Consider the following 15,375-nt stretch of genomic DNA (forward strand, 5'->3'; position numbering starts at 1 on the left):
ACAATATATATTGTATCGTAAGCAGAATATCATGTATCGTATTGTATCGTGAGGTTATTGTATCACTACAGCCCTAGAATTTAGCACAGCTAACATTTGCACTTTCTTGTATAGGTGAGCTATAAGTCCCTCTGTGGGCCCAGCTTATTTGTTCAAACCTTTTCCATGTGATTCTTCTTTTAGAGCTGTATGAAAAGCAATGGCTGAACCAACACGGAGAAATAGGATAGAGGTTGGGTCATGTTAGAAGAGAAATAAAAATCAATACAGACGAAAACAAAAGCGAAAAGGAGAGATACATCCCCAGCAGTCGAAGGAACGGAGACTTCTGGAGAACATTTGCCTTTCTTTAACACACTCACTCTACAGATTACATATCTGCAAGTGAAATCACCTTGACTTATTGAGCAATAAACATTTAGCTACATGGAAAATCAAACTATCAAAAGCAAGATTACAACAACAAATTCAAACAGAGCAGCCGAACAGACACAGGGTCTAAACTCAGCAGGAAAATTGATTTTACATCTTTTCCCTAAATCTCCAAGATTTCTCAGCACCTTCTAGCCTGCATATCAAGCTGCCTTACCCTCAAGGTGGCCTTAAAAATCACTGACATGTGAAATCAGTAATAACTCCTTTCCCCAACACTGCCACCTTGCTGATTTAAGGCCATAGGTGAGCAGTTTGTAGACCTGCTCTATCTCTTAAAAGAAACCAAGCAGGCACCGTGAAACAGCAGTAATAAACCAGATGAAAGACAGTGACAATTTCATTACGTCTCTAAATTAATGATAGCATCTGTCTCTCTCGTGCAGAATTCCCACTGGAGTTGGTTTTCGGTTGCATAACTGAAAACCAAAACATGTTTTAAGGTCATGTTAGTGAAGGAAGAACTGAGACAATTTGCATCTGAGACTTTCTTAGATGCAGAAAAAGTTGACAGGTTGAAACAGATGTTTAATTTATGAAGTGGCAGAGTCAGCAAATCGTCATTTAAGATGCTCAATCAATTTTAAGACACTTTAAACAGCCAAGGGGACTAAAAAATATATTTCTCATATTTTACATGCTAAAGCATTTCAATGTCTCATTAAAATATGCCCATTCACACACATTGTTTGACATTCACTTATTGTTTTACTGAGTTAAATGTGCTGGTTTAGCTTTGCATTGCACATATTGTTTATTGTGCAGTTAAAATGACTTCATGTGCTGACAGGAACAGATAATCAGATTCTCGGCTTGTTTTCCACACATCTGCATTGTCCTTGTCTTCTAGTTTGTTTTCCATACTGAGAAGTGATGAATTTCCTGCAGTGACCCATTTGCAGCCCAGCGATTTCACTGAATTTCTAAACACAAATAAACTCAGGAACCGGAGAAAGGAACTGCTGAAGACAGGTTTGCATAAAGACACAAACAGCGCTGAAAAAGCCAAGACTCATTTGTACTAACTGAAGTCTCCTTCTGCTGTACAAGAAAAAGGCTCTAAACTCTGAGCCGTAAGAGTGAATATGATTTGTTTATGCTCGTAATGTTTCGAAGAGAACGGTTACAGTAAGCAATTGCGCTGGTACAATTTTGCAGTCTGGAAAACATTATAAATCCCTACCTTTTGAAAATCATGCAGATATCATGGTAATAAAAAGGAAAGAACGCCGTCCTTGTGCAGATTCGACTATTTGTGTTTGAAGTTGCATGGAAGCAAAAGGTCGCTGTATATTTTTTATTTTTGCTGTCTTTGCAGACACACAATATCCTCCTCCAGTATTCACCTTGGCTGCATTTTATCAGATGCTTTATGTGATTGTTATCAAGAGGCTGACTCTGTTCTGGCACAATGAAAGTGAAGGTTCAGGAGCCGACCTCCACTAACAGAGCCAGCATAAGGTTCGGCTCATCCCAACAAAAGGTCTAATTTGTCTGTAGTTTATCAGAGAGCTGATAACCAGAGGCAGACAAAATGAAATGACCAGAGGAGTTACATATGAAGGCAGGGACAATCTCATGTCAGCACAACCTGTTAGAGCAAGAAACCTGTGCATCACTATTTGCCCACTTCAATTGAGATGTTATTGTCCACACGAAGGTTTTAGTCTTGACACTAGAAACAACTTGTACAATTAACTTAATTTGAACTGTACAGATTTTCTTTTTTTTTTATTATTAATAAAAAATAATTTTTCAAAGCATATTTTGTGAAGACTAGTGAGAGTTTTTGATAAAGGCAATGTGGCTTGCCACCAAGGACAACATAAAGTGTTGGGCTTCAAGAGCAAGCACTTGCAAAAAATGTGTTAGTTCTGTCAGCAATGTGTCAGCAACTCTTCTGCAGGAATACAGTGCAGCATTTTAGGTACTGAATAGATACACACAAATGGTGAGAGAGTGACAGGCAGGATTCTAAAGACAACTCGCATAAAAACACTGTAGGCATATCGCCATTGGCTGTTCTTTATTTCGTAATAGATCGGCAAGTTACATGACAAAAGTCATTGTTTGTTGCACAACAGGCTTTATGATTGGCAGGTGTGGGTTGTAGGGGATTTAAGAGAAATGGTGAGCCCGGGGTGCTAGTAATCCAGGAACACACACTGGCTAATAGAAACTTTTGCTACACAACCTAAAGTAAGGATATCTAACTGATTTCAAGTATCACAACTTTCTCTTATGCAAATTCCAACAAATGCCAATACATTGAGGTTATTGTTTTTATGAGACTGACAACAACAGCTCATCTACATATGACTCCCACCTGAGTGACCTGTCTGCAATAACAAGACACAAAAGTGACATTCATTAAGTGCAGCTAACCACCAGCTCATGCAGAACGTTATTAAATCAAGTGAAGTTTATTATGAGGAAAAGCTGTTCGCAACAGACAGTATATCATCAATTAAATGTGTGAAGTGGGCCTATTTACTTTTTTTTTGCTAACTAGAATTTGATAAATCTGAAAACTGCTTTCCAAAATTACACATTTTGCAGTAAATCTGTGCCAAGGAAGCTAAAGATAAATTATAACGGCCATCAGATCAACAGAGAGCAAACGACCACTTTACAGTTCCAAGGTTAACTGAATCAAGTTTGCTGGGCCTTCCGATGTTAATGTGACTGTGTTTAACGGAGCATGGTGTTATAATTAACACCAAGCTTTTTAACACACCATCACCGAGCCCATTAGGCTTCGGCTATGTCACCCTGGGGAAACGGCATGGGCTATGATGGGAGCCACTTAGGGACTGAATCACTAGCCTCATGCTAGACAGAAAGTCTGCTCTGGCGTCTATGTGGCACGGACAACACTTTATAAAACTATAATATTTACAAACAAAAACGGTGTTGTGTGAGATTAAGTGATGTTGAAAACGGTGCTACAGATATAAACAGAGAAACCTAAATAGTTCAATGTTTTCTTTGACTTAAGGCCGTCTTTTAAAGTCAGACGTTTATCTTAAAAATGACTCTTTTGATGGTTGATTACTTAGAACTTTAAAAGCCAAACTAAGAATCTCTGACACTTTTACACTTCCTCTCTGCGTAGGCTTTCGTATCCACTCATGGTTTGCAAGACATAACCCTAAGGAACACTCCAGAAGAGAAGATATTCATGTTGTTCTTTCTGCTGCTTTGTAATCTTGCAAATAATAAAAGCATAAAAGAAGCTGTGTATCTACAAGCTCACATTCACAGTCCCTTGGCTGTGTGTATGCATGAGTCTGAATTCACCGCTGCAATGCATGCATCCGTCACACGCAGCGAGACTCATGAAACAAAGATGATTATCCCTGAGTAAACAATCCGCTGGCGAAAACCAAATTGTTCCCCAATGAACTTTAATCATACAGCTGCAGGGCCATGAGGGGGCGGCTGATGGACACTTAATGAAGCAGGGACATTGAAACAAAGCACCGCACTTTGACCTTTGGGGGAAGACTCAGCAGCTGTGATGTTTTTATTTTAAATTGTGACTTTCAAATCACAAATGTCATATCTCTGCCAGCAACTAAGTATAGTGTTTTAAGGCAACATGTAGGCATGTTTATCTTATGTCCAATCTAATCTAATCTAATCTGATCTGATCTAATCTAATCTAATCTAATCTTTTAAATTATCCTACTCAATTGTAAATTCTTAGAAGTTGAATAAGATATCTTAACAAATAAGTAAAACAGAGGTGACAGTGTTACTGTCACCTCTGTTTCAGATTATAAAGTCATTAATCTGAAATGGTTAAAAGAGGAAATCTACAGATTTGACCTTTAAAGCTGTAATATGTAAATTTTATGAACAATATATGTATTTTGAACATATTTGTTAAAACTGTCACTATGTTGCGGTAGCATACCATGAGACAAAAATAGCAGGGAGGAGGCAAGAGTGTTTAATGTTTTTCCAAGGACCAGCTGTCTCGTGTAATGACATAGTGACACTTTTCACAAATATATAAAACCTGTTGTTTATAAAACTTACATACTACAACTTTTAATACTCCTTCACACTATTTTGTATCAGCTTTTTGTCTCAATGTCAACCTCTCAAATGACATCCCCACATTGCTGCCATCTTCATAGTGTACCATATGCAGTTTGATCAGTACATCAGTGAGCCTGCCACACAACCATCACTACTCTTAAAAAGAGAACTTCACATTTTCTCCAGTGCAATGGGTTTAACAAAGCAGTAACTCATCTGTCACAACAATTTCAACATCACTTAATCTCACACAACAGAATGCTGATACTTTACTCCCCTGCAGGATGTTGGAAGCTTGAAACTGAAACCTCTAACTCTGATTTATTTAGCCTGTAAATTGTCCATCTAATTGGGGCTCATTCAGGGGATGTAACAGCAAAAGCAAGGCAGTAGTGTACCAGGTCATAACACAGAGGGACACTGTGAATTCAAACCTACTCACCAGGTTGAATAAACTTTTTTCACACTGTTAGCAAACAGATGTTTTTCAAAATGGCAAGATAAGAAACGGTGTGACATCAGCTGAAGTTAATCCAAAATCAGTATTAGCTTGATTGATGTGCATTGAAACCCACCCATTAAATGAATGAAAGCACAAACTGAAGTAAAACAAATAACAACACAAAGAGTAGATCTGCCTTAATCAGCATTTAAGACCATCTGACATCATTATTTCCTACCTCTGATAATGCAGATGCTTTTTCAAACCGTTTCAACACATACATGAAATTTATCTGGGTCACTTGGCTAAGCTACTAACCTGAATTACTTCACTAGTACATAACCACAAGTATTTCACAGCATTACATAACAAGGATGGAAATGGATTTTGTAGTTGGCAAGGCTACTGTGAACCCAACAGTTGAAATATATACTATATCTCTACCCACACATTCAAGCCTACAACCGGGGATTTACTTTGAGCTCTTTGCCATAAATCAAGCATCAGCTGATTGCACCAGTTACAACTGGCTAGGACAAACCATGGCTGTAATAAACAGTCGCCACATTTTACTGTCAGATTCTGTGTGCATATAGTATATCAGTCCTCCGGCGCAACAGCCCACCCTACAATCCCTCCATCTGTATTCACACTGCTCTTTACAAGTGCAAGGAGCAGTGTTAATCTATCTGTGGTAGTTGAGTCCATCCATCACACTGGAAGCTGCAAATGACAGCCTTATTTTAGTAAAGGAGGAGAAGCAGAAAATCACATGACTGAGCCTTTGGAGAATACGGAAGAAAAAAAAAAACTAGCAGCAGGAGGTGTGGTGGTCCTTTAGGTGTGGTGGGAAACTTTAGAAAGAACACATGCTGTCGTTATCCAAATATAAACCAAACTTGAAGCTGAACTTTCACTTTCCTCTTGAGAAACCAGAGAGAAAGACCTTTGAAGAGAAGATTATAATTATGATTTTGTTTAACCCATCGCTCTATCTCTCTATCTCTCTATAATATGGTTGTGTATGTTTGTTGCTGAATGCTGTAGGCAAACCTAAAGAGCACTGTGTCTAAATTAAACCCTCCCAGAAAAGGTATTTTCCATAAAACAGAGCAGAAGAATGGGGTTCTCTTTTTGTCTCCATAAATCAGCTACAAACAAAAGTGATCAACAGACAATCTAAAAGCTCTCAGATAATGAAATTTAACTGCATTTTTTTTTACTAGACTACTAGATTAGGAGTACAGGAAATTGTATCCACTTGTGAAAACACTGTATAGTAGCTTACCTTTGAAACTAAAGACAGAGTAAAGATAAAGTGATCAGGAGACTTTTAGCACTATTTAACCAAGCTTTAAAACGAGGCAGCACACAAAGTACACAGGAAGACAAATGAGCAGCCCAGACAACAGAGACCAAGCTAAAAGCAATTTCTCTGCTACCAGCCTGTGTTTCTTTTACGATTTTTTTCTCCCAGTGTAGTCTTGTTAAACATGACTTTGTGGCACAACTCCTCTCCTGAACTATTTTTTTTTTTTTTTTTTTTTTTTTTACAAATTGATTATATCACTGGAGTGCACCTTAAACCAGAGTGACAGAAACCTACAACTTACATGTGTAAACTAAACTGTGTGTGTTTAACTCCAACTTATTGGGAAGAACAGAGGAGCATAAAAGCTTGCAGCATCTAATGTCTTTGCAACAACACAAGTATGTTAATGAAATAGAAGAAAGGTGTTCCTGAAATTGTAATCAGAGATCATGACAGAGCTCCACTCAGCTGGCTAGGACACAAAATTTCATTACTAAATCAAAGACTAGGCTTAAAAAAGAAGTTCTTGTTAAAAAGCCGTACCCCACTGAGGCATTTTGGTATCTTTCTGTCATCATAGAAGATCTCTGGATCCCTTAGACGGATTTAATGGTGGAGAAGGTCGAGGAGGAAAGAAGCTTCTGAAGGAGCTTAATATGAGAAACATGTGTGTCCCACATGAAAGTGACAAGGCTCTAAAACGTTCTCCACACACACTCTGAATTTATTTAGTAACAATGAAATCCCAGACATGACATTCAGCAGTTTAGCTAATCTAACTCGTGTTTATTTCTGACAAATGAAGGAAGAGGAGACAGAGTGACATAAAATAGTGTTGACAAAGTTGCCACATACAATCTCAGAAATCAAAGTATCAGTTACAAAAAACAAATGTTTTTAACATACACCTTCAAAATATTCACTCCCCTCCCCCAAGAAGGCTGCCTTATCTATAGGAATACTATGCATTTTTGTTTTTAATAGATTAAAAAGTATAGTAAAGATGTTCACAATATTTCTAAAATGTATAAATGGCATTTTTTGTAGCACATTCTTTCAGCCAGACCTTTAGTAGGACTTTTCAGCACTTTCTCTGATTTCTCAGTGGTTTGATAAAACCCTAAAAATGTTGCCATGTTCTTGTTTATTGTTAACTTTTAGTTAACTTCCAAGTGTTAACTTAAAGATGTGTCCAACATTGCAGACATGTTTTTTAGGCTCTAACACACAAAGGAGATGGTGTATAAGAAAGAACAAGAATATCTACACCAATATTATCATACATAACATAAACGTATCACCAATTCCAAAGTTCCTATTCTTAACCTACAAATATATTTCGGAAAGTTTTTGGCATAACCACATGTTACATCTGAAATCTTTGGAAGGAATATATATATATATATAAAAAAACAAAACATCTGAACCTGTTAGTATGCTACTCTGCCCCCACTCACAATTTAGTCTCCAATCCTCGCAATGTTTTAATCAGTACATGAACATTTTGTTCTTGCTGTCTTGACAGTGTAGGCTTTGCAAATTTAAAACAGATTTCCCCAACAATAGTGTTGGGTAATTTTGCTTCAAAGAAGCAGTAAATACTCAAATAAATTCGCAACAAATTGTTGTTTTTTTTCCAGAAAAAAACTGAGCCTGGTAACAACCTATTAACACCAGGGATGTTTCACTCAGTGTGGATAAAAATGTTGCCTTTCTAACTTAACCCCATTCTGGAATAGAATAGCACAATGGCTGTTAGCTGTCAGCTGATTCTGCAGGTTAAACAAAGACACATGCTGTTCAGCTGTCAAGCCTGCAGTCTCTGACCTCAATCTGCTGTGGACTCATTGTTATTCAGATTTCACCAGCATCTTCGCACCAGGTAAAAGGTTAAAGATGCTGAAAACAAATTAAAAACAGATTTATTGCCTTGCTTGCTCAGCAGAAACGTCATTAATTATTCACTTGGTTGGAAAAACCGAGGGTCCAGGAAGTGGCACAGGATGGTGCTTTCTTATCTGTATTTGTATCATAAAGTGGATTTCTCACTGAAACAAGGAGCTTCCATTCATGCATTAACGGCTCCACCAAACATCGCAGCTGTAACCAACATGTCTCCACAGAAAGAGGCTCACTTGTTTCTACAATGTTTAACTGCCTAGACACATCCCGGTTAAATAGGTACAAGTATTACTCATAAGGGTTCATTTAAGCAGACTTATATATTACTGCTGTATGAATGTTTTCAGAATCAACACAATTTCCAAGCACTCTCCCTGTGGCTTTAATACCCCAGCTGAGGGTTTAAGCCAAAAAGAAACGACACATTGTTTGAATGGAATCACTGGAATCCAGTGCCATTAGTGGACTGAATGGTTGACATTTCTCTCTGCTGACATTTGGATGGCAATTAATTTAAACCAGTGGGGTTGAAAATACCAAAAAGATTTTTGCCACACACAAAGAGTCTATAGTTATTTAGAGCTCAATAAGATGGTAGTTGAGAAAACCATTAGCATAAGAAACTATAAAGCGCAACAAAAATGCGGGCATAATTACACACCCTGATGTAGATTGTGATTTCTCTTTAACATTTATTTATGGGATAAGGTAACTTGTTTAGTCCATGACAAATGATCTGGGCTTCCTTTGGCCACCACCCATATTCCTGACATTTTCCTCCATATTTTTCTTTCCTCTTCCTCTGTTCTCAATCTTCTTCCCTCCACTGGATCAGTCTTTCCTATCTGCCACAGATTTCCGAGCAGGCTGGTTTCAGAAATTCCTATTCATAGAATGTAAACGCTTCTGCAGACAAGCTGGTGTTTCCATTTCACGTTTAGCACAGATGAGAGTATGGGCTCAACGCTTAACCCTCTCGTCGCTGTTTCAGGGGAAACTCTGTGATTATAAATAAGATTTTAAAAGAATACAGAGAACAATGCCACAGAATTCACACCTCTCTTGAACTTTTTCACATTTTTCCAAGTTACACCTGTAGAAGCATCTGTGGTTTGAAGTGGAAGGAACCGGGTATAGGGTTCTTACAAATAAACAAATTCAAGCTTTTACTTTTTAATAAAATGACAAACATTGTGTGTATTTGTAGCTAGAAGTTCTTTGAGGTATGTCTCATCTAGGCTTGTACATCTAGATGATGATTTATATATTTGCACCCTCTTTGTCCCAAAACCACTGACACTCCTGGACGCAAATACACATTGCTTCAAAATAAAATCTAACAATTTTGACACAGTACAGAAAACCGTATTGGTTTTCTTCTCATCTGTAGCGCTGATGAAAGCTCCGCCATGTGTGAAGGACATTTGCTGATGCAAGACAATGAAAAATAAAATAAACAATCAATTCTTGTCAAGCTTATGGCCAAATCAGACTTGCTAATTAGCTTAATGCATTTATACATGAAAGCAGACCGAAATTAAATTTTAACAGAGCTGTGACAGCGAATAGAGCGCACCTCCTCTCAGTTACCATCGACTTAATACTTCTGTCTGTTGGCAGCTTGACAGCCTGTGGGTAATAAAGTTAATACTGTCACTGGGTGTCTCGTCAGCTCTGTGTGGTTCTTTTCCTGTGGTGGAGCGCCTTATCAGGCCTCAACAGAACACTGTGGCAACTATGCCCCGGCCTCACTTCATGCAGCTTCCATTATTCATGTGCTTTTGCCCAGGTGAGAACAAACCCGGGATCAGAAGTTGGCAGAACGGCTTATGAGACATTTAGACGCAGCTGTGCATGCTGGGGTGAACAAGGGATGAACAGAGAGGGGAATAAAGTTGAGCTAACAACGTACCAGAGCAAATGATCTGTAAAGAGGCTTCAAATATGTTTATACTTTCAACCATGTTCCTGTCTGTCAGCCTCACTACAGTCTGAGGTCAAGAGGATATAAACAAGTAATTACAGACTTTCTTTACGAGTTAAACAAAAAGAGCAAAAAAAAAACAAAAAAAAAAACGTATGCGGTTAATTATCTACTGTAGCTAAATATCCATAAGGAAATTAGAAAAATGGATGCACAAAGAAATGTAGTAAACCGGCTGTGCCCTTATTTATTATCCTATTTCTATAAAATATAGTTTAAAGCTATGAAAAATCTTGATGTGATACATAAAATATACATTCTCTATATAAATCTATAAACATTTTGTCTGTCAAAGTGAAGAAAGACTAAAAAATTGTTTCTCTTAATTAACTTAACTCTACATAATTGCCACCGTAAAAGATATATTTTGTTAAATACTCCCTGTGTGACGGCCGCTATGAACATTGTGACGTTCTTCAGACAAACACTGCGATTAGTCCAGTTTTTGTCGTTTGTTGATATTAAGAGCAGACATTATGTTCAAGTATATCAGGCCAACACCTAAAAACACACAATGATTTTCCACACAAAAAACCAAACACAAAAGACTATTACTGTGTAAAGAGGATTTAAAAGGTGGGTTTTTCTCAGAATGAGTTACAGAATTACTTAGAAGTGAGAGATCAAGGCTTTCAGTAGATAACAGGAGGGTTAAACAGAATAGAGAGAAATTTGCTCTGTTTTGTCCTTTTGAGTTTTCAATCTCTCATTGAACACATTGGATTTGGAAATATTCCCTGACTACTGTTATGGTACTATCCGTGCTAATCTTAAAAAAGCTTCTCAGTTTTAAAAAAATCTAATCATTACTCTTATCTTGCTAAAGGCTTTACAATTTTCTCTCACGACATCAATGCACGACATTATCTCTTCAAATATAAATAGTTCAGGATCACTGATTAGCGCAAGGCTATAAAAACGTTGTTCTTACACCTTGAATATGACTTTCTAAAGAGAAATCAGCAATACTCTTATAAATACGCTGTATGGACAGGTCAATATTTTAGCAAACAGCAGATTATTAATCACTAATTCCTGTTAAATCTGCATCTCTAATAGAGTTGAACCAGTTTTCTTCATCCATGCAGTCTTACAGTACTTGTGGTAAATATTTACTCAGATATCTTTGCAGTTCTGTCTGAAAAATCCTCAAGGAAAGACAACATGGACAAAAAGCTTTAATTTTTTTACCCAAGGGCAGTTCTAAACTGGAATATGACAACACTATCACCAAGCAACAGGCATCTTGTACTTCTTTCCTCACTTTTTATTCTGAGAACAACATATTTTCTAAGCAAACGTTCTTTGATTTGACTAATTTTTTTCTCAGAGTCCCAAATACTGTGGAGCAAACTGTTCTCTACTTTCACCCATGAAGCTAGAAATGAGTTGAAAAAGCTAAACAAATGAGCTAAAAAAGTTCATCCAGCAAAACTTAGGTAATGTATTTCTTCCCAGAAAACCAAACTTCTTTACTGATACTTGACACCAGTTTAGCCTCATTTTTCCATCCTTTTAATACATTCCACATAAGTGCACTAGAGCACGGTGCCAAGTTGATGGCATACCTGTAACTGGAATTTTCTATAAATATGCAAATGTGCTCCAAGTTATGTGAGAAAGCAATTTACACAATGCATAAACAGTACACTCTGCTAACTAACAAAGAACCTCTCAGAGAGAAATTGTATTTTCAGCTCCTGTACATGTGCAGTATGAGGCGTTTACCAGTCATAAGACAATTGCTTGATGTTGGAAGACTGACAAGAAATTTCTGAAAAATGAATGAATCCTGATTAAAAAAACAAACAAAAAAACAGCAGATAATTGTTAACCACTATTGAATATGCAGGCTTTAGCCGTTGCTGTTAATCTGCAACAAAACCGTTCCAGGTTGAAATCCTGGACTGTGGATCCTTACATTTTCATGTAAGGATTCTCTTCAAGTCCTTCAAAAATGCGAACAGCTATTGTCCTGTTTGTTTGTAACTCTGTGATTTACTGGCGACCTATCCAGGGGCGTACCCGTTCGCACAATGAGACAGGCGTCAGTCCCCGGTGACCCCCAAAGGATAAGGAGGTATAGACAAAGGATAGGAGGATGCTAAAGCTGAATTAGTGAATAACAGGATGGTGGACATGATTAGGGTCTCACTGGAATTAATGTTTTGCATCAGAAATACCTCAATTTGCTTTCTCTAACCCTAACTAAACATCAAAGAGCTGGATTTTTTGGGAGAGCAGTCGTGGTTTTTCTGAATTTTACCTCATCCACAAAGTTTCCTAAATCTCTTTACACCAGCCACTGGAAAGCAAAATTACACAACAGATAGAAACGATAACACAAATGAAAGACTTGTCAGAGTCGTCTCGACTGAATCAACCACAATCTCAAAGTATACAGAAAGAGACACTAACCTCTTATTCTCACCTTCCCCTTTCACAGGAGACAGAGAGAGGATAATAGTGTGAAATGAGAACATAAATATATCATTTATCAAGTTAAATTCTGGATGAATTTTCCTATTCTGCTGGATGCTTTTGGTGTGAAACGCCTCGAGCTGCATGTTTTGTGGGACGTTCATGTCCATAAGTAAAGGGACATATCTAGAAGCCAACCCGGTTTCACGTTGGGTCAAAATCTGCACCACCTCTATCCAAAAAATCCATTTACTAGTTCAGCTTCAGTAGATGGTACCATTAATAAAGCATGAGGTGTTCATAAGGCGTTACTAGGCCATTCGGTTATTCACTGTGGCAGGCTGTCCAGCAGAAAAAAAAGAAAAATATTAAAAATACAGAGGTAAAGCAAAGAAAACAGCATAAGGAGGTCAAGAGAAATCGGCTACAAAATATAGATCACGCTCTGAGAAAGTGGAGTGGGAAGAAAAGGTGGGAGACTTCGCCATCAGTGTGTCCCCAGGGAGGGGGTTCCTGTCCTCTATCTCGCTCTACAAAGTCAGAGCCTTTCTATTTATACAACGCTGTAATGTTTGGCATTTCCTTCAACGGGGGAGGTTATGGCCATTGTTTTCTTTGGCTGCTGTTCGATTGGCTCCATGTGCTGAAATGTCAGCAGCTTGTGGCTCTATTTGCTCGATTAGCTTTATTTATCAGTGAGAAAATATTGTTTGTTCTTTCTCATGATGGGAAATCTTGTCTGTGGTGAAGCAAAGAGTGGATTCAGGGATTCGGGCAAGAACCAATGAGCTCAAATAGCAATTTGATTAACTGAATTGCCCCCTCCGTCTTTTGTAGGATGCTAATATACAACATGCTACAGGTTACAGCACAATTACTGCAGTATGTGACAGATCTGCGTTTGCTTATGGCATCTGCAGCAAACATAAAGCTCTAATGATGTGCAACATATAATAGTAAGCTAATCTGTAGTGCCACGCAGTACCTCTTCATTTAAGCAGGGAAAAGCATTGCGGAAGTAATGAGACAATTCTTTATAAACAAAGCAAAAAGGAAAATAAAAGGAAAATAAGGCAATTATGCTCTTTGCAGCCAAAGTTTATGTATTTTTTGTCATTATTGAAACCCATTAGCATATAATAATTCTTACAAAGTAGTTCTAAAGGCTCTTAAAGGGCAACAAGGAGAGGAGACTTAGTTGCAGGAGAACATAAATGTGTAGCATTGATAAACATTGATATAGACGTCGAACAATATGATCCTTAAATAAATTTAAGGATCATAGACCAATTAAGAGGAAGAATAGACTGCCGCCTGGCTTCATTTGAGATCAATTACTCTGATTTTGAAATAGTATAAGAGATCATCATTATGTTGTTTAAAGGGACAACTCCAACTAGACTTATGGTGTCTGGATCTGTACCTCTTTCTGTCCAGACAATGCACAGATGTGTCACACATGGTTCTTACTCAACCTGAGAAAGCTTCAAAGCTATAAAGGTCACCATATGTGTCTTTTGTATGAACTATAGTCAGCTGAGCTTACAGCATCAGGACACAAAACAGACAGGAAAAATATTTCCAAAAGTCTGTTTTAGTTCAGAAAACCTCTGAAAAATGCTACCCAGTCCAAAAAGACTGAGATGACTCATTTATAAGGAGGCAACTAGGGAAGTATCTATGCCTCTTTCACATTTCTGAGCTATTTTAACCGCAAACTTGAATGTATTTTGTGTGATAGGGTTGTCCCTAAAAGACATAAGTTTATTTTAATAAAATAAAACTTTATTTTAAAGTTTTAGACTTTAAAATAAAGTCTAAAACTTTGTTTTGCATTTGTGTTCAGTCTCCAAGCAGGTTTACATATTTGGTGGGTGACTGAATTTTTCCTCAATCTTAATGAAAAAAAAATAAAATAACTCAAGCTCAGCCAAATTAGATCGAAAGCAACAATGAACAACAATTTTAGATTTTGCACCTGATTTTAAATTGGATTTAGTTCTGGACATTGACTGGTCCATTTTAACATAGGTATAAGAGCTGATTAGCCTTAACTCTGCTCCAGTTTCAAGAGTTTGCAGCACCTAGCAGTTTCTCACCATGTTAATGGTGAGGTTTGATTCTCATAATTTAGTTGTGGATCACTGCAGCTCCTCCAGAGTTTAGGTGAATGCAAGGATTGGACTATACTCCCGGAGATCTTCAGATCATGATATATTGCTTAATGCACTTCTACAACTTTTTCCACTTTTATGAAAACTTCACCTCTCTTTTTTGAGTCAGTTTAAGCCTTTTCATTGATTTGTTGGAAAGTATTGCTCACACTAAACAATAATCTCAGACTAAGCAGCATTTTAAAAATGATAGGGATCAGATAGCTCTCCAGCAAGCAACAATGTAGGCCAATGCTGTTCTTGCTGAACCACAACAATTTATTAATAATAATCACACATTTCTCGCATCTGCTCAGAAATGCATGAGGAAAAAGTGCAATACAAAAAGGAACATTTGTTAATTTGTCCCTTCAAGTGTCAGTCTTATCAGAAATCTAGAGCCCAATAAAAACTGTATCATGGTATCCTGGTAAATCTCCTTAGAACAGCTGTATTTATACTGAGATTAACTCACAAGGTGTTACATTTAAGTCTCTTTACACCACAAAATAGTATTTATTCAAAAGGAGTGAATGCTGTAGTTGGTAAAGTAAATATGCTGTACATGTTGTGTAAAACACTAAATGACAGTCAATGTAAAAAAACAAATTTTCTTGGGCATAAAATCTCCTAAATATTCTGGGAAACGTGGGAAAACAAACAAACAAACAAACACACACAT

The 15,375-nt window shown here is 37.4% G+C and overlaps 1 protein-coding gene across 5 annotated transcripts in view; it reads right to left on the reverse strand.

The window, feature by feature from the left end:
* mid2 (midline 2) overlaps nt 1-15,375 on the reverse strand; it is a 150,592-nt gene that overhangs the window by 74,075 nt on the left and 61,142 nt on the right. The window lies entirely within an intron of this gene.

Source organism: Poecilia formosa, unplaced genomic scaffold (assembly GCF_000485575.1).
Source record: "Poecilia formosa unplaced genomic scaffold, Poecilia_formosa-5.1.2 Scaffold35, whole genome shotgun sequence".
Taxonomy (NCBI): Eukaryota; Metazoa; Chordata; class Actinopteri; order Cyprinodontiformes; family Poeciliidae; genus Poecilia; species Poecilia formosa.